General features: G+C 43.2%; 1 long non-coding RNA gene across 1 annotated transcript; it reads right to left on the bottom strand.

Moving 5' to 3' along the window:
* Positions 1 to 11,407: 11,407 nt before the first annotated feature.
* On the bottom strand, positions 11,408 to 13,071 carry LOC124008812. The gene is made up of 3 exons (XR_006834169.1): positions 12,880 to 13,071; positions 12,210 to 12,363; positions 11,408 to 11,553 (listed from the first exon to the last, which is right to left on the bottom strand). It is a non-coding gene; the product is annotated as an uncharacterized LOC124008812 (long non-coding RNA).
* Positions 13,072 to 23,494: the final 10,423 nt, after the last annotated feature.

Raw genomic sequence — 23,494 nt, 5'->3', positions numbered from 1 at the left:
ATGGTAAAATTACAGAACATTCATTATGTTTTGTTTAACCAAATGAGATGGCCAATAACATAGAGATCTGTACTCTATCTTGATTTTGCAAATGTTGCCATTGGCTACACTGGTGTCATAAGGGGGATGGCACCCATGAGGCCATCAGGAAGGTGACTTGGTGTAGTGAAGCATTGGTAGATGCTCTCCAGAACCGAATGGATACTGTAACAGTGTTCATTTTCTTTGTCTTTGTCATTTTGATTCAAATAAAATGAAGTCTTAATCACTTTTTTTATTTGAATAATGATTTTGCCTAGTCACAGTAAAATTACAAAAACATTGAGCCATTTTAGTCAATTAAATGTCCTGTCGTGTTAGTCACATCACATTTGCATTGCCTCATTAACCTACAGTAAACATATATCACTGACTTCCATGTGAACAAACATACACATCCTTGTCCTACCAACAATTGTTCTGTATAACATCCTATTCTCTTCGCAACAGCAGAAATATGACAAACATACAGTATCAGTCAAAATGTTGGACTCAGGGGCGTCACGGGTGGCAGTGCAGCTTGTTTGGTTTTTTTTCCACCCACTATTTTTTACATTGTAGAAAAATAGTGAAGACATGTTTGGACCATGATAGTTCGTTGGTGATGTGGACACCAAGGAATTTGAAACTCTCGACCCGCTCCACTACAGCCCTGTCGATGTTAATGATAGCCTGTTCGGTCCTCCTTCTCCTGTAGTCCACAATCATCTCCTTTGTCTTAATCACGTAGAGGGAATAGGTTGTTATCCTGGCACCACACTGCCAGATCTCTGACCTCCTCCCTATAGGCTGTCTCATCGTTGTCGGTGATCAGGCCTACCACTGTTGTGTATTCAGCAAACTTAATGATGGTGTTGGAGTTGTATTTGGCCACGCAGTCGTGGGTGAACAGGGAGTACAGGAGGGGACTAAGCACACCCCCCTGAGGGGCCCGAGTGGGGAGGATCAGCGTGGCAGATGTGTTGTTGCCTACTCTCACACCATGGCGGCCCGTCAGGAAGTCCACGATCCAGTTGCAGAGAGAGGTGTTTAGTACTAGGGTCCTTAGCCTACTATGGTGTTGAATGCTGAGCTGTAGTCAATGAACAGCATTCTCACATAGGTGTTCCTTTTGCCCAGATGGGAAAGGGCAGTGCGGAGTGTGATTGAGATTGCGTCATCTGTTGATCTGTTGTGGCGGTATGCGAATTGGAGTGGGTCTATGGAATCCGGGATGATGCTGTTGATGTGAGCCATGACCAGCCTTTCAAAGCACTGCCACAGAGGTGAGTGCTACAGAGCGGTAATCATTTAGGCAGGTTACCTTCAATTCCTTGGGCACAGGGACTATGGTGGTCTGCTTGAAACATGTAGGTATTACAGACTCTGTCAGAGAGAGGTTGAAAATGTCAGTGAAAACACCTGCCAGTTGGTCCACGCATGCTTTGAGTACATGTCCTGGTAATTCATCTAGCCCTGCGGCTTTGTGAATGTTGACCTGTTTAAAGGTATCCAGCTCTCCCTGGATACCGAGAGCGTTATAACACAGTCGCCTGGAACAGCTTGTGCTCTCATGTATGCTTCAGTGTTGCTTACCTCGAAGCGAGCATAAAAGGCATTTAGCTGGTCTGGTAGGCTTGCGTCAATGGGCAGCTCGCAGCTGGGTTTCCCGTTGCAGTCTGAAATCATTTTCAAGCCCTGCCACATCCGACGAGCGTCAGAGTTGGTGTAATAGGATTCAATCTTAATCCTGTATCGACACTTTGCTTGTTTGATGGTTCATCTGAGGGCTAGCGGAATTTCTTATAAGCGTCCGGATTAGTTTCCCGCTCCTTGAAAGCGGCAGCCCAGTGCGGATGCTATCTGTAATCCATGGCTGTGGGGACGACATTGATGAAGCCGATGCCTGAGGTGGTATACTCCTCAATACTATTGAATTAATCTAGGAACATATTCCAGTCTGTGCTAGCAAAACAGTCCTGTAGCGTAGCATCCGTGTTGTGTGACCACTTCCGTATAGAGCAAGTCACTGGCACTTCCTGCTTTAGTTGTTGCTTGTAGGCAGGTATCAGGAGGATATAATTATGGCCAGATTTGCCAAATGGAGGGTGAGGGGGAGCTTTGTATGCATCTCTGTGTGTGGAGTAAAGGTGGTCTAGAGTTTTTTTCCCCTGTGATTGCACATGTGACATGCTGATGGAAATAAGGTAAAACTGATTTTAGTTTGCCTGCATTAAAGTCCATGGCCACTAGGAGTGCCATTCTGGATGAGCATTTTCTTGTTTGCTTATGGCCTTATACAGCTGGTTGAGTGAGGTCTTAGTGCCAGCATTGGTTTGTGGTGGTAAATAGATGGCTACGAATAATAGAGACTCTCTTGGTAGATAGTGTGGACTACAAGGCACTCTACCTCAGGCGAGCAATACATTGAGACTTCAATCTACCAAGCTCTATGATGAAACTGGCTCTCATGAGGACTGCCTCAGGAATGGAAGACGGATGGTTACCTCTGCTGCAGAGGATAAGTTCATTAGAGTTACGTGCACCTCAAATTTCAGCTCAAATAAGTGCTTCACTCAGTTCAAGTAACAGACACATCTCAACATCAACTGTTCAGAGGAGACTGCTTGAATCAGGCCTTCATGGTTGAATTGCTGCGAAAAAAAACACTACTAAAGGACACCAGAAGGAGAATTGCTTGTGCCAAGAAACACGTGCAATGGACATTAGGCCGGTGGAAATCTGTCCTTTGGTTTGATGAGTCCAAATTTGAGATTTTTGGTTCCAACCTCCGTGTCTTTGTGAGACAGAGGTGAACGGATCATCTCTGAATGTGTGGTTCCCACCGTGAAGCATGAAGGAGGTGGTGTGAGGGTGTGGGGGTGCTTTGCTGGTGACACGGTCTGTGATTTATTTACAATTCACGGCACACTTAACCATTAGGGCTACCACAGCATTCTGCAACGATACAACAGGACAATGACCCAAAATGCACCTCCAGGCTGTGAGGGACTATTTGACGAATGACAGTGATGAACTGCTGCGTCAGATGACATGGCCTCCACAATCACCCAACCTCAACCCAATTGAGATGTTTGGGAATAGTTGGACCACAGCTGGTTGAGAGAATGCCAAGAGTGTACAAAGCTGTCATCAAGGCAAAGGGTGGCTACTTTGAAGAATCGGAAATATAAAATATTTTGTGATTTGTTTAACACTTTTTTGGTAACTACATTATTCCATATGTGTTATTACATTGTTTTGTTGTCTTCACTAATATTCTACAATGTAGAAAATAGTAAAAATAAAGAAAAACCCTTGAATAAGTAGGTGTGTCCAAACTTCTGACTGGTACGGTGTTTAAGAGTAATATTATATTATAAACTCAGCAAGAAAATAAACGTCCTCTCACTGTCATCTTCGTTTATTTGCAGCAAACTTAACATGTGTAAATATTTGTATGAACATAACAATATTCAACAACTCAGACATAAACTGAACAAATTCCACAGACATGTGACAAACAGAAATGTAATATTGTGTCCATGAACAAAGGGGGAGTCAAAAGTAACAGTCAGTATCTGGTGTGGCCACCAGCTGCATTAAGTTCTGCAGTGCTTCTCCTCCTCATGGACTGCCCCAGATTTGCCAGTTCTTGCTGTGAGATGTTACACCATTCTTCCACAAAGGCACCTGCAAGTTCCCAGACATTTCTGGGGGGAATAGCCCTCACCCTCCGATCCAACAGGTCTCAGACGTGCTCAATGGGATTAAGATCCGGGCTCTTTGCTAGCCATGGCAGAACACTGACATTCCTGTCTTGCAGGAAATCATGCACAGCATGAGCAGTATGGCTGGTGGCATTGTCATGCTGGAGGGTCATGTCAAGATGAGCCTACAGGAAGGGTAACCACATGAGGGAGGAGGATTTCTTCCCTGTAACGCACAGCACTGAGATTGCCTGCAATGACAACAAACTCAGTCCGATGATGCTGTGACACACCGCCCCAGACAATAACGGACCCTCCACCTCCAAATTGATCCCGCTCCAGAGTACAGGCCTCAACGCTCATTCCTTCCACGTTAAACGCGAATCCAACCATCACCCTTGGTGATACAAAACCACGACTCGTCAATGAAGAGGACATTTTGCCAGTTCTGTCTGGTCCGGCGACGGTGGGTTTGTGCCCATAGGCGACGATGTTGCCGGTGATGTCTGGTGAGGATTGTGTGTTCCTGGTGTAACTCGGGCAGTTGTTACCATCCTGTACCTGTCCCGCAGGTGTGATGTTCTGTTGTACCGATCCTGTGCAGGTGTTATTACACGTGGTCTGCCACTGCGAGGACGATCAGCTGTCCATCCTGTCTCCCTGTAGCGCTGTCTTAGGTGTCTCACAGTATGGACATTGCAATTTATTGCCCTGGCCACATCTGCAGTCCTCATGCCTCCTTGCAGCATGCCTAAGGCCGTACACACAGATGAGCAGGGACCCTGGGCATCTTTCTTTTGATGTTTTTCAGAGTCATTAGAAAGGCCTCTTTAGTGTCCTAAGTTTTCATAACTGTGACCTTAATTGCCTACCGTCTGTTAGCTGTTAGTGTCTTAACGAGCGTTTCACAGGTGCATGTTCATTAATTGTTTATGGTTCATTGAACAAGCATGGGAAACAGTGTTTAAACGCTTTACAATTAAATATCTGTGAAGTTATTTGGATTTTTATGAATTATCTTTGAAAGACAGAGTCCTGAAAAAGGGATGTTTCTTTTTTTCTGAGTTTATAAGATTTATCTGGCTTTGTAAATTTCGAATTAATTCCACAATTAAAGGGTTTCCTCATCAATCTACACACAATACCTCATAATGACAAAGCAAAAGTCTTTGGGAATATTTTACAAATGTATCAACATTTTACAAATGTATCTATTGATCATCCATGTTTCTACAACTTGGTTGGAGTCCACCTGTGGTAGATTTAATTAATTGGACATTATTTGGAATGGCACACAACTGCCTATATAAGGTCCCACAGTGGACAGTGCATGTCAGAAAAAAAACAAGCCATGAGGTCGAAGGAGTTGTCCTTAGAGCTCAGAGACAGGATTGTGTTGAAGCACAGATCTGTGGAAGGGTACCAAAAAAATTCTGCAGCATTGAAGGTCCCCGAGAAGGCCTCCGTTATTCTTAAATGGAAGAAGTTTGGAACCACCAAGACTCTTCCTACAGCTGGCCGCCTGGTCAAACTGAGCAATCAGGGGAGAAGGGCCTTGGTCAGGGAGGTGATCAAGAACCCGATGGTCACTTTGACAGAGCTCCATAGTTCCTCTGTGGAGGTGGGAGAACCTTCTGAATTGACAAACATCTCTACAGCACTCCACCAATCAGCGCTTCATGGTAGTGGCCAGACGGAAGCCACTCCTCAGTAAAAATGCACATGACAGCCCGCTTAGAGTTTGCCAAAAGGCACCTAAAGGGCTCTCAGACCATGAGAAACAAGATTCTCTGGTCTGATGAAACCAAGATGACTCTATTTTGCCTGAATGCTAAACATCATGTCTGGAGGAAACCTGGCACCATCCCTATGGTGAAGCATGGTGGTGAGAGCATCATGCTGTGGGGATGTTTTTCAGTGGCAGTGACTGGGCAACTAGTCAGGATCGAGGGAAAGATGAACGCAGCAAAGTAATACAAATACTTGTTCTCCCCACTGTATGTAAATGTCATATCCGTTGTTTTTTTAATACATTTGCAAACATTCCTAAACCTGTTTTGTCTTGATGGGGTATTGTGTGTAGATTGATGAGGAGAAAAAAATATTTGATACATGTTAGAATAAGTCTGTAACGTAACAAAATATGGAGAAAGTCAAGGGTTTGGAAAACTTTCTGAATGAACTGTAGATATTGCACATTACATGAGAGAGAATCACCAAATGGTGCCGCAAAGTATTGACAAAGTAGTGTGGGGTTGCACCTCCATCACTTGGTCATTGCCATTGTTGTCACCGTTCCACAGACGCACCAGCCACATTGATGCATTGAAGTAGAATGGCGGCTAATGACTTTGAATTGTACCTAATTAATGTTTCAACCAGTGATGTAGTTGAGTCACTAAACCTTGAGTCTGAATCGAGTCCCAAGTCCCTTGTGCTCGAGTCCGAGTCCAAGTCTGAGTCACCAATGGTCGAGTCATGAGTCCCTTCGGCTGAAGTCCCAGTCCAAGAGATCAAGTCAGAGTCACTGGGTCCACATGAACTGAAAATAAAGTTATTTACCCAGTCAGATATAGCGTAGTGGAAAGATACATTTACTAAATCAATTGTTTGCTATTCCTTTTCCTGTCTTTCTGTGCCACCAAATGTTTGCATACAAGCTACTAGTAGTTTTACAAGGGCCACATTCAGTTGAAAAACGTTCTTCAGATTGAAAGTCTATGAATAGAACGTTATTTCTTATTCCACATGTCAGAGAGGCATGTTTGTTTAACATGGCATATTTATATCTGAACTTTCCAAAATGTTGTGTCCTGCTGAACGCGACCCAGGTTATTCGCTATAGCTAGCCAATGTGTTAACGTGATGGAACAAGTTGTCACCTAAACAAATGGTTAATGGTTACTCAAATAGCCTGATTTTAGAACTGCCCGCGATATGCTTTATGGATGTAAAATGCAGCCTGCCAATGTACGATAGAAAGACAAAAACGTAGGACTGGTATTTTGGGTCATGTCGTTTGAATGGTAGAATCAAGCATTTTGATTTGGCAAAAGTGGGAGAGTTGAGCGAGATAACATTCAAAGATAGACATATTCTCTATAACCTGCTCAAGGGAGAAACAAACATTGCTAGACTTTTGTTGTACTATTAAACATAATGCTGCTATTGTTTTTATTTTGAAATAAAATCAATTCCAATTTGATTTGTCACATGCTTGTAAACAGGTGTAGACAAACAGTGAAATGCTTACTACTGCCCTTGAGGGGAGGGCAGTAGCAGAGGGGACATTTAAATAATAGATGTGCAGGTGTACGAGGTAATTCAGGTAGATATGTACATATAGGTAGGGATAAAGTGATAACAACCAGATAGATTATGAAACATAACAGCAGCTTACGTGATGAGTCAAAAATGTTAGTGCAAAAAGGGTCAATGTAGATAGTCCGGGAAGCTATTGCTTAACTATATAACTATTTAGCAGTCTCATGGCTTGTGGGTAGAAGCTGTTCAGAGTCCTGTTGGTTCCAGACTTGGTGCATCACACAGCATCTTGTGTTTCTCAACCAGGCCAAGGGTTGCTAACTAAAAGGCTGGTGGTGTAGCAAGAGAGTTGCCTGCACAACGTTATAATTGGAGGCTGAGCCAGAGCAAAGCTTGTCTTCCTGTTTGTCCACACCAGTCGCTTGCGTCCCTGCAGCTCACCAGCTGATGTAGGCTGTGTTTACCGGACAGATCCTTCAGGCTGCTGAGCAGAACTGAAAAGCTCTCAATTTCCCCCAAAAAACTATTGTCCAGTCCACGTAGTAGTCAGATTTTAGTCAGAGATAATTTTGTCTCCTCTTGTCTTAGTCAACTGAAACATTTTTTTTTTTGGTTTAGTTACAGTTTCTTTCTGTGTCTATATAGCTAGTTAAAGTCTGGTCAATTGCCAATGAAAAATAGGTGTTTGACGATTATTTTAGTCACTATTTTTGATGATGAAATTAATACTGCAGTGTAATGATCTTTGCCTAGGTAGGCATGTTAGGATCTAATTTCATTGGGTTATTAGTGGATGCTTGTTAATAAACTTTGTCATGTTAATCATTAATAAAAATGTCAAAAGGCTAAAAAGCAAGACATTTGTAAAAATGTGCTTGAAATGTCAGTGACAACTACATTGGACTAAGAATAGGTCACATACATTTTTTATTAAAAGAAGAATCTGATTTAATTTGTTGACGACAATCCGTATTATGCAATATACATGTGTCAAACCACATTTCACGCCTCAAGAGGTCAATTAATCAATATTCATACTAAACTTCTTCCACAGTAGTAATAGAAATAGGGCAACTAGCATCTTGAGTTAACTGCCCCCCCCCCCCGTAACTTCGTATTAAGACCACAAATGTGACCAAATTATTTCCCCAAAACCTTCCCTGGTTGCCACTGCTGTTGCTCAACAGAAAATGTCCTCTGTGTCATCACAACTTTTGGAGATATTTAAACAAAAGATTTTGTGGAAAGATGATCAAATTTTTTGACATTTAAAAAAAAGTTCAAAGTTCAAATCAAGTTTTATTGCTCACATACACATGGTTAGCAGATGTTATTGTGAGTGTAGGGAAATGCTTATGTTTCTAGATCCGACAGTGCAGCAGTATCTAACAGGTAATATCTAACAATTCCACAACAAAACCTAATACACACAATCTAGTAAAGGAATGGGATAAGAATATATGAGTATGGATGAGCAATAGATGCAATAGATAGTAAAGAATAGAGAGTGAAGGATACAGTATACAGTATATACATATGAGATGTATCAAGGCACAAGGCGAGACCCAGATGTAGACACATGAGGCAGGTGGTTGGAGTCTTACAATGTTTATTAATCCAAAGGGGTAGGCAAGAGAATGGTTGTGGACAGGCAAAAAGGTCAAACCCAGATCAGAGTCCAGGAGGTACAGAGTGGCAGACGGGCTTGTGGTCATGGCAGGCAGAATAGTCAGGCAGGGAGGACTAGAAAAGGGAGAATGCAAAAAGCAGGAGAACGGGAAAACCGCTGGTTGACTTAGAAACATACAAGACGAATTGGCACAGAAAGACAGGAAACACAGGGATAAATACAGTGGTGAAAACAAGCGAAACCTGGAGGGGGTGGCGACAATAATGAGGACAGGTGAAACAGATCAGGGTGTGACAAGATGAGTAATGCGAGATATGTAAACATTCTTAAAGTGTCATTATTAAAGTGACTAGTGTTCCATTTATTAAAGCGGCCAATGATATCAAGTCTATAGGTAGGCAGCCGCCTCTCTGTGCTAGTGGTGGCTGTTTAACAAGCTCTTTTTCAATCTCTCTGTCCCAGCGTTGATGCACCTGTACTGACCTCGCCTTCTGGATGGATGCGGGGTGAACAGGTACTCGCTCGGGTGGTTATTGTCCTCGATTACCTTTTTTCGCTTAAACATGACCTTCATTCACATATCATTTTTCCCCAAACGTTGCTTTTTTTTGCGTCAGCAAAACTAGGTGGAGCTAGTTACCCCTTAGTACTCTACTGCACTTAGTCAGATATTATCTCAAAGTGTTGCCTGAACATGTGGGAAACATGGTGGAAGAACCAAGATCATTTGGTATTTAAGAAATCCATTTTGGGGAACATCTGAAGTTCAGAGTTCTGACTGGGAAATGTTGAACTTCCCAGGTCTCAATTACAAGTAGGAAAAATGTTGTTGCCTGAGTTGCCAAGTTGTGACGTCTCACCACTGACCTTTCACATTTTTTAATCAACAGACAATTACAAACTTATCAATGTGGACAGTGTAGCTAGTGTGACCATATTGTCAATGTTAAGCAAGCTAACTAAGTGTATTATTAGCAACATTTAATATATCAAATTTTATTTGTTGAAGAATTGGTCCGACGTCAAAAGCACGTGAGCACAGTCATGTCTGACTTACCACTTCACACTTCACACCCTTAAGGAAAAACCACATGAATTTCACATGATCTTATGTGAAGTTAATGTGATAACCAGTGGTGGGAAAAGTACTCAAGTGTCATAATTGAGTTAAAGTAAAGATACCTTAATAGAAAATGACTCAAGTGAAAGTCACCCAGTAAAATACTACTTACGTAAAAGTATAAAAGTATTTGCTTTTAAATTTACTCAAGTATCAAAAGTAAATGGAATTGCTAAAAAAGTTCAACTATTAATTTCACATTCCTTATAGGGGCACACTCCAATACAAAGACACTCATTTACAAACTGCCAGATCAGAGGCAGTAGTGATGACCAGGGATGTTCTCTTGACAAGTGTGTGAATTGGACCATTTCCCTGTCAAAAAGTAACTAGTACTTTTGGGTGTCAGGGAAAAATGTATGGAGTTTAAAAGTACATTATTTTCTTTAGGAATGTAGTGAAGTAAAAGATGGCAAAAATATGAATACTAAAGAAAGGTACAACTTATGTACTTAACACCACTGGTGATAACATGAAAACATGTAAAAGCAACACTTGAGAACATGAAACTGCACATGTGAATACATGATCTCTTGAAATACAGTGCCTTGCATAAGTATTCACCCCCCTTAGACTTTTTCACAATGTATTTGAAAGTCATTTGAAAGTATTTCCCACATGTGAACAACTGACCTCACATGTCTCTCTTTTGTTTTCACATGTGAACATTTCAACTCAACATGTGAAAACAATTATTTCACATGTGAAAATTAAATGCAAGGGAATTCATTAAATTGTGTGTGTGTGTGGGGGGGGGGGGGTGATGGCATTACCCTTTTGCTACAAAACAGCAAGTGAGAGACAAATGATAAGCGCTCATTTAAATACATCACATGTTTTATGCCCATTGGTGAGAAAGAGAGCAAGGAGATTATTGATCTGCAATGCCAAGCATATCGCCCACCTCAGTTAAAAAAGATTTGTCACGCAATTAAGCTGAAATCAAATCAATGTTGACCGTTCGAAATGGGTCATTCTTGAATTGTGTTGGCGTTTGGGCATGGCATTTTGGTAAAACAATTACATAATTTAAACGTATTTTGGAACATGCTCCCATTCTAAATCAACTAATATGGCAGCTTAATGAGATAATGTTTTCCATTATGATAACATTATGCCACTACTGGGAGTAGTAACTCCAATGATGGTAACACACATGCCTAAATCTAAGGTCATTAATATATAAAAAGACTAAACTGTCTTTAATAAATTAAAATATGCTTACATTTGACATGATCACCTAGTACTGACTTTCCAATATGACCTCAACTGGAATTTGAACTCACTATCTCTGGATTTTGGGTATGCTGAAATTCTGCTGCACCACAAGTTCTGTAGCATTCTCAGATGTCCCCTACACATTCATTACCAATAATACATCTCTGCGCTGCTTTTGTAGTTATCAGTTAACATGATTATTCGCCCATCATTGATTTAATTTTCTTCAGAAATCTGAGAATTTTCTCTATAGTTGTGTAATGTTGGTGTGGGATATCATTATGTTTTTATGTTACTCCTTAATTCCTATGATAAATATAATCGTATTATACAAAGATAAAATGTACTTTGAAGTCCTGAATATGACAAGAGAACACAGCAGAATGGTGAGGAACAGTAGGCCTAGTACTTCAACTGGGGAGAGGCTTAATTGACAGAACAACAGAGTGGATGTAAAGGTGAACGTTTTATTAAAATATTGAAACATCCCGGAATGGATGTAGACTAGGTTCTGGTGACGGGACCTTCAGCTGGTGGCGGTGGGGAAATGGAGGACTGACGGCGCATGGTGGCACTGTCCTTTTGCTGCAAAACTGCAAGTGAGAAACAAAGGCAAAGCATTCACTTAAATACATCACATGTTTTATGCCCATTGGTGAGAAAGAGAGCAAGGTGGTTATTGATCTGCTATGCCAATTGGTATATTAGGAATCCTGGTGGAATTACGTTATTATACTGTGACTCATTGGCTAAAAGGATAAGTAAATCGCTCTCCGCTGTTTAGACTTGACCAGATCTTACAACACCTGGATATATATTTTAATCTGTATTTTAATCGGTGCTCAAGCGGTGTATTTGATCTGCGCATGCTGAGCGAGCCTCCCTCTTTTAGCACGAGTGAAGTGAGTTCGGATCAACTGAATGTATGCATTTTAGAAGTCGTTTTCACACAGGCCTACAAACGCTTCCCAAAAATAACATGGTGCTGTGGTAGAAGGTTTACTTTGAATGGGGATTTTCGGCATTTATCAGTGCAATTTCAGATGTGTCCATGCAAATAGTATTATTAGGGGAAATCGTTCTTGCAAAGCATATCAACGTTTTAATCGAATATTATATTAATCTGACTATCTGGAATAATAGCATTATTGTGTGCTGTAACCGTACGCAATTATGGGCAATTCTAGGCTACTACTGAACCAAAGTTTATGTAAGAGACATTCTGACCATCCTTTCAGATTCAACTTACGCTACACTTCATTGGGATGTCATGATCAGCCAGTCATGTCCTCCAGGCAAGATCAGCACTTGCATAATGATAGACTGATTCTGTATCCCATAGTGGCCGAGCCCGTATGAGTCTTCCAACTGTTTGTTGGTGAAGATCAGCCGCATTTCCACCGCTAAAAAAAAGCCAGTTCAGGGTATAATGTTTATTGTCACAAATCAGGATATTGGTGGCAAATTATCTTATTAGATTATTCTTGTACTTTTCTTCTTCGTAATGCATTCAATTTAATTGATATTTTCTGTCATTTTCTATGACATGTTTACATCTGAGTGAAATGTCTTGCCTACTTTACACTACATTTTTGTCAGAGGACTTTCCCAACCGTGACGATGTTATCAGTATATGTAGGCTACACTGTAGGCATTTTTCCTCCATTTTATCAGTCATTCTTCAGTTGACCACCTGGAAGTCTTGTTCATGTCTATACTGGAGCTAGACAGATGCAATTGTTGTGTTACAAAGTTAAGGTAAACAAGCCTAATATCCTGACAATATCTTCCCAAAAATATTTTGCGGTCAGACAAATTAAGTGGTGAATAGTGATTGCTAATCTGCTACTATGCATTAGGCCTAGTTTACAAGTAACCAAACATAGTATACAAAGTATGTTTATATTCTACCTCCATACCTTTGGTTGTCGGGTATTTATCAGCAATTTTCTTCTTCAGTTGTTTTACAGTCATACTCTTCATCTCTTCTTCTGTATTACCTACATTGTATGCTGTTCTGTCCTTTTTAATACCTATCACTATGACCTGGTAGAGCATTGTGCTGAATATGCCTGCTAGTTTCTGAAGTGTATGAGGCTGTGGTGGCGTTATTTATTGTCCGACCAAATGTAGCCTATGGGTGTGTTTTGTAAAAGCTAGATGCTTTCACTTTCTTATTTTTATTCAGCTATATGCTACAGGCCTAGCTATGTGTGTTTCTAACTTGTTCTTGGTCATTCCTATAACATGGCAGATGAGAAGACTGAAAACACATTGTTGAAAAAGCATTACTGGTGCAGTGGAGCTTGTTTTGACATGTTTTTACTTTTTGATTGTTCAATTGATAACTAACATTTGGCCTACATTGAACACCATAGAAACCAATAGCTATTTCCACAAGCTGCATTTGCCATACTATCCGAGTGGTTAGCGGGTTAATTCGGTGTGTTTACCTAGTTAAAACTGAAACAACCCAAAGGGTCAAGTTTAGTTATTCATTCAGGCTAATTTCCATGGCATGTGAAAATGTTAATAGATGCATTTGCTCCATTGGTTTTGTTGGTAGGCCTCTCTGATACTATCCTCAAAAAGCCACGGTAGCCTATACTTGGCCACACAATTTGAACTTTAAAGTGGCATACAGTGCTATGTTCACAGTAAACACATGGCGAAAGTTGCACAGAATGCTCACATTGTTCAAGTTTCTGCTCACAAGACTTGTAATTTACTTATTGCCAAACAGGTTTAATATGGGCTATGATGGGACCAGGGTTTTTATAGTCAGGTCACACGTTTTATAAAACTGTTGGAAAAACTCCTGGATTTGGGGAGGATGACAGCCTTGTCAAACTGCCCACTCTAGCCCATCCGATACGAGGCGCTGCTATGTACCGCACCGGGCTATGCCTGCGCACCGGGGACACCGTGCACCTCACGGCATAACACGGTGCCTGCCCGTTCCCCCTCTCTCCACGGTAAACACGGGGAGTTGGCGCAGGTCTCCTACCTGACTTCGCTATACTCCCCGTGCCCCCCCCCCCCCAATACATTTTCGGGCTTCCAACCGCGCTGCCGTGCTGCCTCCTCATACTACCACAACTCTGCTTTCGCTTCAGCTCTGCCTTGGGGCGGCGATACTCTCCAGCCTGTGCCCAGGGTCCCTTGCCGTCCAGAATCTCCTCCCATGTCCAGGAGTCCTGAGATCGCTGATGCTGCCCGTTACCACGCTGCTTGGTCCTTTGGTGGTGTGTGATTCTGTAACGATTGTCCTCTTCTTCTGACGAGGAGTAATAGATGTCGGACCAATGTGCATTTTGGTAAATGTCCATTTTAATATATAAAACTGAACACTACAAAAAATACAAAATAACAATGTGAATGAACAAATGAAAATCGAAAGAGTCCCGTATGGTACAGACACAGGAAACAATCACCCACAACTCAAAAGTGAAACCAGGCTACCTAAGTATGGTTCTCAATCAGGGACAACGATTGACAGCTGCCTCTGAGAACCATAGCAGGCCAAACACAGAAAACCCAAAACATAGAAAAAGGAACATCGACAACCCACCCAACTCACGCCCTGACCATACTAAAACAAAGACAAAACAAAGGAACTAAGGTCAGAACGTGACACAGGATACATATACGCTTGTTATCAGAGCCTAATCTCACTTTTGAGAATGCACTCAAACTGGCCCAAGCCATGGAGTCCACGAATAAAAATGCACTGGATTTGCAGGCAAGGGGCGCAACTCCGTGTCATACAGAAAAAGAGACCAGCTCTGAGCTCATTGAATTTCAAAGAACGGAAAGCCGAGTGTCAACAGCCAATAGAGACTGTTTATTGTTGCAAAGGCAAACACGCAGAGTTTGACTGCAAATTCAAACATAAAAAGTGTTATGCATGTGGGATAATAGGACACATTTTAAAAAGCCACGGGCTACAGAAAAGAGAATGGACAGAAAACCGAATACCTCTAGAAGCTCTAGCTACCGCTCTAATCAAGTGATAGAAAGTGAAAGTGAGTGCGCAGACACAGAGCAAGCATTCTCAATGTACAGTGTACAGGCGGTGAATATGAAAAAGGTGACGCCTTTCATTGTGGAAATGGAAATAAATGGATTTAAGGTACCTTTTGAAATAGACACAGGATATAGTGTCACGTTGATGAACTGGTCCCAATTCTATAGGAAGTGGAAAAACGTTGAAGTGCCTAAACTGAGTGACACCCCCATTAAACTCAACATGTACACAGGGGAGAAGATCACTGTGATTGGAGATGCTGATGTTCAAGTGTAATATCATGGACAAAAGAAAAGTCTGCCTCTTTTAGTAGTGGAAGGTACTGGCCCCGGCTTACTAGAGAGAGGGTGGTTGGAGGAAATCAAATTGAACTGGGATGAAATCAAACATGTCACCACAGAGACATTGACACTGCAGCAGGTGCTTTCAAAGCATGCGTGTGTTTTCAAAGAAGAGCTAGGGACATTAAAAGGGGTCCAAGCTACCATTCATGTTGCTGCTGATGCTACTCCCAGATTCTATTGGCCAAGATCAGTTCCATATGCCATGGAGCATAAAGTGGATGTGGAAATTAACAGACTCTTAGCAGAGGATAAGAGTGGGCAGCACCAGTTGTTCCCATACTAAAACCAGATGGTTCAATCAGATTATGCGGGTACTGCTTCCTCCTCTCGGGAGCAGTACCCCATACCCAAAGTGGAGGATTTGCTTTCAACGTTAACCGGAGGGCAACAGTTCACAAAACTGGACATGAGTCACGCATATCAGCAAGTGCTAATGGATAAAGCTTCACAGAAGTACCTGACCATAAACACCCATAGAGGGATGTTTACCTATAAACGCTTACCTTTCAGGGTGTCTCCTGCAGCAGCTATCTTCCAAAGAACCATGGAGGGAGTTCTGCAGGGGATACCCAAGGTAGCGGTTTACCTCAACGACATTCTTGTCATGGGAGTCACGAAGGAGGAACATCTCAGAAACTTGGGTGAAGTTTTGAAGAGGATGGAGGACGTCGGTCTCCAGCTGAAGAGGAGCAAGTGTACACGGTTAGCTGATGAAGTGCAGTACCTGGGTCAAAAGGTGGATGCCAAGGGGTTACACACTGTCAAAGCTAAAGTGAGGGCTGTTGTGGAAGCTCCAGCTTCGACAAACGTTACAGAGCTGAAAGCCTATCTAGGCTTACTGAATTATTATAATTGCTTCCTCCCTACCCTCTAAGCTCATCTACATCAACTGTTAAGGAAGGATGTGGCCTGGAAATGGTCAGAAAGACAGGAAGAAGCTTTTGCAAAGTCAAAGGTGTTACTGCAATCAGCTGAAGTGCTAGTGCACTACTCAGCAGACAGAGATCTCATCTTATCGTGTGATGCCTCATCGTATTGTGTCGGGGCGGTGCTATCCCACCGGATGGAGAATGGTGCCGAGAAACCTATCGGGTTCATGTCAAGAACGTTGTCGCCAGCAGAGAAAAAGTACTCTCAGCTGGACATGGAAGGACTGGCTGCCATATTCGGAATACAGAGATTCCACAAGTTCTTATACGGGAGAACATTCTCTATTATGACCGATCATAAGCCTCTGATCTCTCTGTTCCATGAACAAAAGCCAGTACCACAAATGGTCTCTCCAAGAGTTCAACGATGGGCTGTGTGGCTCAGGGCCTACGAGTACAGAATAATGTACAAACCAGGTAGATACCATGGGAATGCTGATGCTCTAAGTAGGCTGCCCTGAATGAATCATCATTCAGGAAGAAGAAAATTACCAGGTTTTGATGATCAATGTGTTGGATTATGCACCGGTGAACACAGCACAAATCAGGCAATGGATTTCAAAGGATGTGACATTATCACAAGTGCATGAACTTTTCCTGAAAGGATGGCCTACAGTGACCGAGCCTCAGATCATGCCTTACTACACTCACTGCTTGGCATTGAGTGTTCGAGATGGATGTGTTCTGTGGGGTTCAAGAGTAGTTATCCCAAGGGTGGGGTATGTTACTGAAGTTGTTGCATCTGTCGCATCCAGGTATGCTGAGAATGAAAGAACTAGCGAGGACATACATCTGGGGGCCAAAGATGGACCACGATGTGGAAAATGAGGTTAGTCTGTGTGCAGATTGTCAGAGTAACAGGAAGTCACCCCCCACCGTGCCATTACATCCATGCGAATGGCCGGAAAAGCCATGGACACGACTACATGTGGACTACCCTGGACCTTTCTAGAATTTTTTTTCCTTGTGCTGATTGATTCTCCTTCAAAGTGGATGGATGTTTACCCCATGAACACGTCCACATCATACTCTACGATTGAGAAGTTGAGACAAAGCTTCAGTGTTATGGGATTGCCTCAAATGTTGGTTAGCGACAATGCTACTTGTTTTACAAGCACTGTTTAATGAAACAAAAACGGAATTCAGCATGTAACGTCGGCCCCTTTTCACCCATCTTCAAACGGATTAGCAGAACGTGCAGTTCAGACCTTGAAGGAGGGGATGAGGAAGATGCAAGGGCCAAGCATTGAAACAATGGTGTCAAGATTCTTGTTTAGCTACAGGATTACTCCTCAAGCTACAACTGGGTTGTCACCTGCAGAAATGTTGATGTCAAGGAGGTTAAGGTCAACCTTGGATCTCATCAGACCAGATCTGAAAGTGAAAATACAACAAAGGCAATGGAATCAAAAATGTAATCATGACAACCGAGCCAAACTCAGAAGTTTCTCACCTGGAGATGATGTCTATACAAGAAACTATGGGTTTGGTCCTAAACGGATTCCAGCTACCATTGAGGATTGCTCAGGACCAGTATCTTAAACTGTGATCATCGGAAGTGGACAAAGACTAAGGAGACACATGGATCAGATCTGAGCTAGAATTCCAGTTCCATCCGGGGATCTGTATCAATGCTTAAACGAGCAGGACAGGACATTGGAATGTTCCCCAGAGTTGCAGTTGGACAAATCACCTGAGACCAACAATGCTCAACTTCCTGAGACCACCAGTCGGGGACAACCTCCCGTGAAGGAGGAAGTCTGTGACTCCTGTGAAGTCTCCACAAAAGGACTTTGTTTCACCATCAAGGGGTGAAGAGCTGGTGGCACCAGCTACACCACCTCTGAGACGCTCTATTAGAGAGAGACGTCCACCAGACTTTTTCAGATACTAAAGGAGATCATGTTTGATAAAATGACTTTTCTAAATATGGAAATAACATAGCTCAGAAATGAATTAAGTTGGGTTATTAGCTTTAAAAGGGGGTATGTAGTAACCTGGTATATTTATGTTTACTAATAGATGGCATTATTGACTCAAGACGGGGGTTTGCTTTCCACTATCCATAGCCATTTCCTATGTCTGCCTATATAACCGGGATTTAAGAAAGATTCAGGTAGCTTAAGCCAGGTGCATTAGAGAATGTTATTCTAAGTTACAATTTAATAATAAACCGTACTTACGTGTCATGAGTTATCAATCTAAGAAGCCTCTAAGGATACTACAGCGTCCAACTGCTCTTAAATGAAAGTAAAACTAAATGCATGCTCTCAACCGATCGCTGCCCACACCTGCCCGGCCGTCCAGCATCACTACTCTGGACAGTTCTGACTTAGAATATGTGGACATCTACAAATACCTAGGTGTCTGGTTAGACTGTAAACTCTCCATCCAGACTCACATGAAGCATCTGCAATGCAAAAATACATCTAGAATTGGCTTCCTATTTCGCAAAAAAGCCTCCTTCACTCATGCTGCCAAACCTACCCTCATTAAAACTGACTGTCCTGCCGATCATTGATTTCGGCGATGTCATTTTCAAAATAGCCTCAAACACTCTACTCAGCAAATTGGATGCAGTCTATCACACAGTGCCATCCGTTTTGTCACCAAAGCCCCATATACTACCCACCACTGCGACCTGTATGTGGTCGTTGGCTGGCCCTCGCTACATATTCATCGCCAAACCCACTGGCTCCAGGTCATCTATACATGTCTTTGCTAGGTAAAGCCCTGCCTTATCTCACTGGTCACCATAGCAGCACCCACCCGTAGCATGTGCTCCAGCAGGTATATTTCACTGGTCACCCCCAAAGCCAATTCCTCCTTTGGCTGCCTTTCCTTCCAGTTCTCTGCTGCCAATGACTGGAATGAATTGCAAAAATCACTGAAGCTGGAGACTCATATCTCCCTCACTAACTTTAAGCATCAGTTGTCAGAGCAGCTCACAGATCACTGTACCTGTACATAGCCCATCTGAAAATAGCCCATTCAACTACCTCATCCCCATACTGTTATTTGTTTTTGCTCCTTTGCACCCAATATCTCTACTTGCACATTCATCTTCTGCACATCTATCACTCCAGTGATTACTTGCTAAATTGTAAGTATTTCACCACTATTGCCTATTTATTGCCTTCCCTCCCTTATCTTACCTCATTTGCACATATACTTTTCTATTGTGTTATTGACTGTATGTTTGTTTATTCCATGTGTTGCACTGCTTTGCTTTATCTCGGCCAGGTCACAGTTGGAAATGAGAACTTGTTCTCAACTGGCCTACCTGGTTAAATAAAGGTGAAAAAAATAATAAAAATACATAAATCCTTCAGGCGTTTGGAAATTGCTCCCAAGGATGAACGAGAATTGTCCCTAGAATTTCTAAGCAAGCAGCTGGAGGCAGGGCATTCTCCTATAGAGCTCACTTTCAATGGAATGGTCTGCCTACCCATGTGAGAGACGCAGACTCGGTCTCAACCTTTAAGTCTTTACTGAAGACTCATCTCTTCAGTGGGTCATATGATTGAGTGTAGTTTGGCCCAGGAATGTGAAGGTGAACGGAAAGGCTCTGGAGCAAGAACCGCCCTTGCTGTCTCTGCCTGGCCGGTTCCCCTCTCTCCACTGGGATTCTCTGCCTCTAACCCTATTACAGGGGCTGAGTCACTGGCTTACTGGTGCTCTTTCATGCCGTCCCTAGGAAGGGTGCGTCACTTGAGTGGGTTGAGTCACTGACGTGATCTTCCTGTCTGGGTTGGCGCCCCCCATTGGGTTGTGCCGTGGCGGAGATCTTTGTGAGCTATACTCGGCCTTGTCTCAGGATGGTAAGTTGGTGGTTGAGGATATCCCTCTAGTGGTTTGGGGGCTGTGCTTTGGCAAAGTGGGTGGGGTTATATCCTTCCTGTTTGGCCCTGTCCGGGGGTATCATCGGATGGGGCCACAGTGTCTCCTGACACCTCCTGTCTCACCCTCCATTATTTATGTTGCAGTAGTTTATGTGTCGGGGGGCTAGGGTCAGTTTGTTATATCTGCAGTACTTCTCCTGCCTTATCCGGTGTCCTGTGTGAATTTAAGTATGCTCTCTCTAATTCTCTCTTTCTAGCTTTCTTTCTCTCTCTCGGAGGAGCTGAGCCCTAGGACCATGCCTCAGGACTACCTGGCATGATGATGATGACTCCTTGCTGTCCCCAGTCCACCTGGCCGTGCTGCTGCTCCAGTTTCAACTGTTCTGCCTGCGGCTATGGAATCCTGACCTGTTCACCGGACGTGCTACCTGTCCCAGACCTACTGTTTTCAACTCTCTAGAGACAGCAGGAGCGGTAGAGATACTCTTAATGATCGGCTTTGAAAAGCAAACTGACATTTACTCCTGAGGTGCTGACTTTCAGCACCCTCGACAACTACTGGGATTATTATTATTGGACCATGCTGGTCATTTATGAATATTTGAACATCTTGGCCATGTTCTGTTATAATCTCCACCCGGCAAAGCCAGAAGAGGACTGGCCCCCCCCTCATAGTCTGGTACCTCTCTAGGTTTCTTCCTAGATTTTGGCCTTTCTGGGGAGTTTTTCCGGGCCACCGTGCTTCTACACCTGCATTGCTTGCTTTTTGGGGTTTTAGGCTGGGTTTCTGTACAGCACTTTGAGATATCAGCTGATGTAAGAAGGGCTATATAAATACATTTATTTTGATTTGATTTTGGAGGTCTACAATTTGTTTTCTGAGGTCTTGGCTGAGGTCATTTTCCCATGATGTCAATCAAAGAGACTCTGAGTTGGAAGGTAGGCCTTGAAATACATCCACATACATCCACAGGTACACCTCCAATGGTGTGATGAAGGAAACATACAGGAACTCAAATCCTTCTGTTCACCTGATTTAGAATTCCTCACAATCAAATGTAGACCGCATTATCTTCCAAGAGAATTCTCTTCGATTATAATCACAGCCGTATATATCCCCCCCCCAAGCAGACACATCGATGGCTCTGAACGAACTTTATTTAACTCTTTGCAAACTGGAAAACATTTATCCGGAGGCTGCATTCATTGTAGCTGGGGATTTTAACAAAGCCAATCTGAAAACAAGACTCCCTAAATTTTATCAGCATATCGATTGCGCAACCAGGGGTGGTAAAACCTTGGATCATTGTTACTCTAACTTCCGCGACGCATATAAGGCCCTGCCCCGCCCCCCTTTCGGAAAAGCTGACCACGACTCCATTTTGCTGATCCCTGCCTACAGGCAGAAATTAAAACAAGAGGCTCCCACGCTGAGGTCTGTCCAACGCTGGTCAGACCAAGCTGACTCTACACTCCAAGACTGCTTCCAGCACGTGGACTGGGACATGTTTCGTATTGCGTCAGATGGGAATATTGACGAATACGCTGATTCGGTGTGCGAGTTCATTAGAACGTGCGTCGAAGATGTCGTTCCCATAGCAACGATAAAAACATTCCCTAACCAGAAACCGTGGATTGATGGCAGCATTCGCGTGAAACTGAAAGCGCGAACCACTGCTTTTAATCAGGGCAAGGTGTCTGGCAACATGACTGAATACAAACAGTGCAGCTATTCCCTCCGTAAGGCTATCAAACAAGCAGTACAGAGACAAAGTGGAATCTCAATTCAATGGCTCAGACACAAGAGGCATGTGGCAGGGTCTACAGTCAATCACGGACTACAAGATGAATCAGTCACGGACCAGGATGTCTTGCTCCCAGGCAGACTAAATAACTTTTTTGGCTTTGAGGACACAGTGCCAGACGGCCTGGCATGTCTCTCCTTCACTGCAGCAGGGTCTAACAGCTGCAGGCCCAATCCCCAGCCGCGCCCTCCGGACAGACCACAACGGACATATGAAATACCAGCCCAGTCACGGACCAGGATGTCTTGCTCCCAGGCAGACTAAATAACATATCACCTTTTGCCCGCTTTGAGGACAATACAGTGCCACTGACAAGAGGAATACCTATGTGAGAATGCCTGCAACGGCATTCAACACCATGCGGCTCTCTCCTTCACTGCAGCCAGGTGGTGAGGTGAGTAAGACATTTAAACGTCGGCTTGTCACCAAAAGCACTCACAAACTTCTACAGATGTTAACCCAGAGGGTAGTGAGGACTGCACAACGCATCACCGGGGGCAAACTACCTGCCCTACACCACCCGTTGTTACAGGCAACCCGTTGTTACAGGAAGGGCAGGCCCAGACGGACATCCCCAGCCGCGCCCTCCGAGCACCCCGCAGACCAGCTGGCCGAGTGTGTTTACGGACATATTCAATCAATCCCTGAATACCAGTCTGCTGTTCCCACATGCTTCAAGAGGGTCACCATTGTTCCTGTTCCCAAGAAAGCTAAGGTAACACACTGTCATTGACACTGACCCAACTCACAGCCATTTTAATGAAGTGCTTTGATGAGAAATGAGGAAATATACCTCCACCCTACCTGACATGCTAGACCTTATCCAATTTGCTTGCCCAAATTCCACATATGCATATGCAATCTCAACCACACTCACTGCCCTAACCCACCTGGACACCTATGTATGCTGTTCATCGATCAGCTAGCCATTCAACACCATAGTACCCTTTGTCATCAAGCTCACCCTGGGTCTACCCCGCCCTGTGCAACTGGGTACTGGATCCTTTGATCTGTACCATCATCTCCTTGATTCCATGTACATGTTCTGAGCCCTCTCCTGTGTTAAGACTGTTTTGGCACAGTCAATCACTTGTTGGTTACACAACAGTGGTGTGATTGCAAACAGGGAGGAGGTTCTCAGGAAATTAACATCTCTAACCGTCATGTGACAAAACTAAAGATGATTTGATTTGATTGGAACAGTAGTGGAGAAGCTATAAGTTCTCGGCATACACATCACAGACAAACTGATATTGGTCCAACACTGAATTGTGAAAAGGCACAGTCAAGCGCCTAAACCTCAGGAGGCTGAAGAAACTTGTGATTCAGATGAAATAATCCTGGCTGTAAACAATTGTTGGCTCTCCAGAAAACTGCACAACGCATCACCGGGGCAAACTACCTGCCCTCCAGGACACCTACACCACCCGTTGTTATGTAGGACATCAACCACCCGAACCACTGCCTAACCGACTTGCCAAAACTATAGTTTGTTAGTAAGTAATTTGTGGAGTGGTTGAAAAACGAGTTTTAATGACTTCAACCTAAGTGTATGTAAACTTCCGACTTCAACTTTACATGACATCA

This window comes from Oncorhynchus gorbuscha, linkage group LG21 (genome assembly GCF_021184085.1).
Source record: "Oncorhynchus gorbuscha isolate QuinsamMale2020 ecotype Even-year linkage group LG21, OgorEven_v1.0, whole genome shotgun sequence".
Taxonomy (NCBI): Eukaryota; Metazoa; Chordata; class Actinopteri; order Salmoniformes; family Salmonidae; genus Oncorhynchus; species Oncorhynchus gorbuscha.
This window is presented reverse-complemented; position numbering and strand designations above follow the sequence as displayed.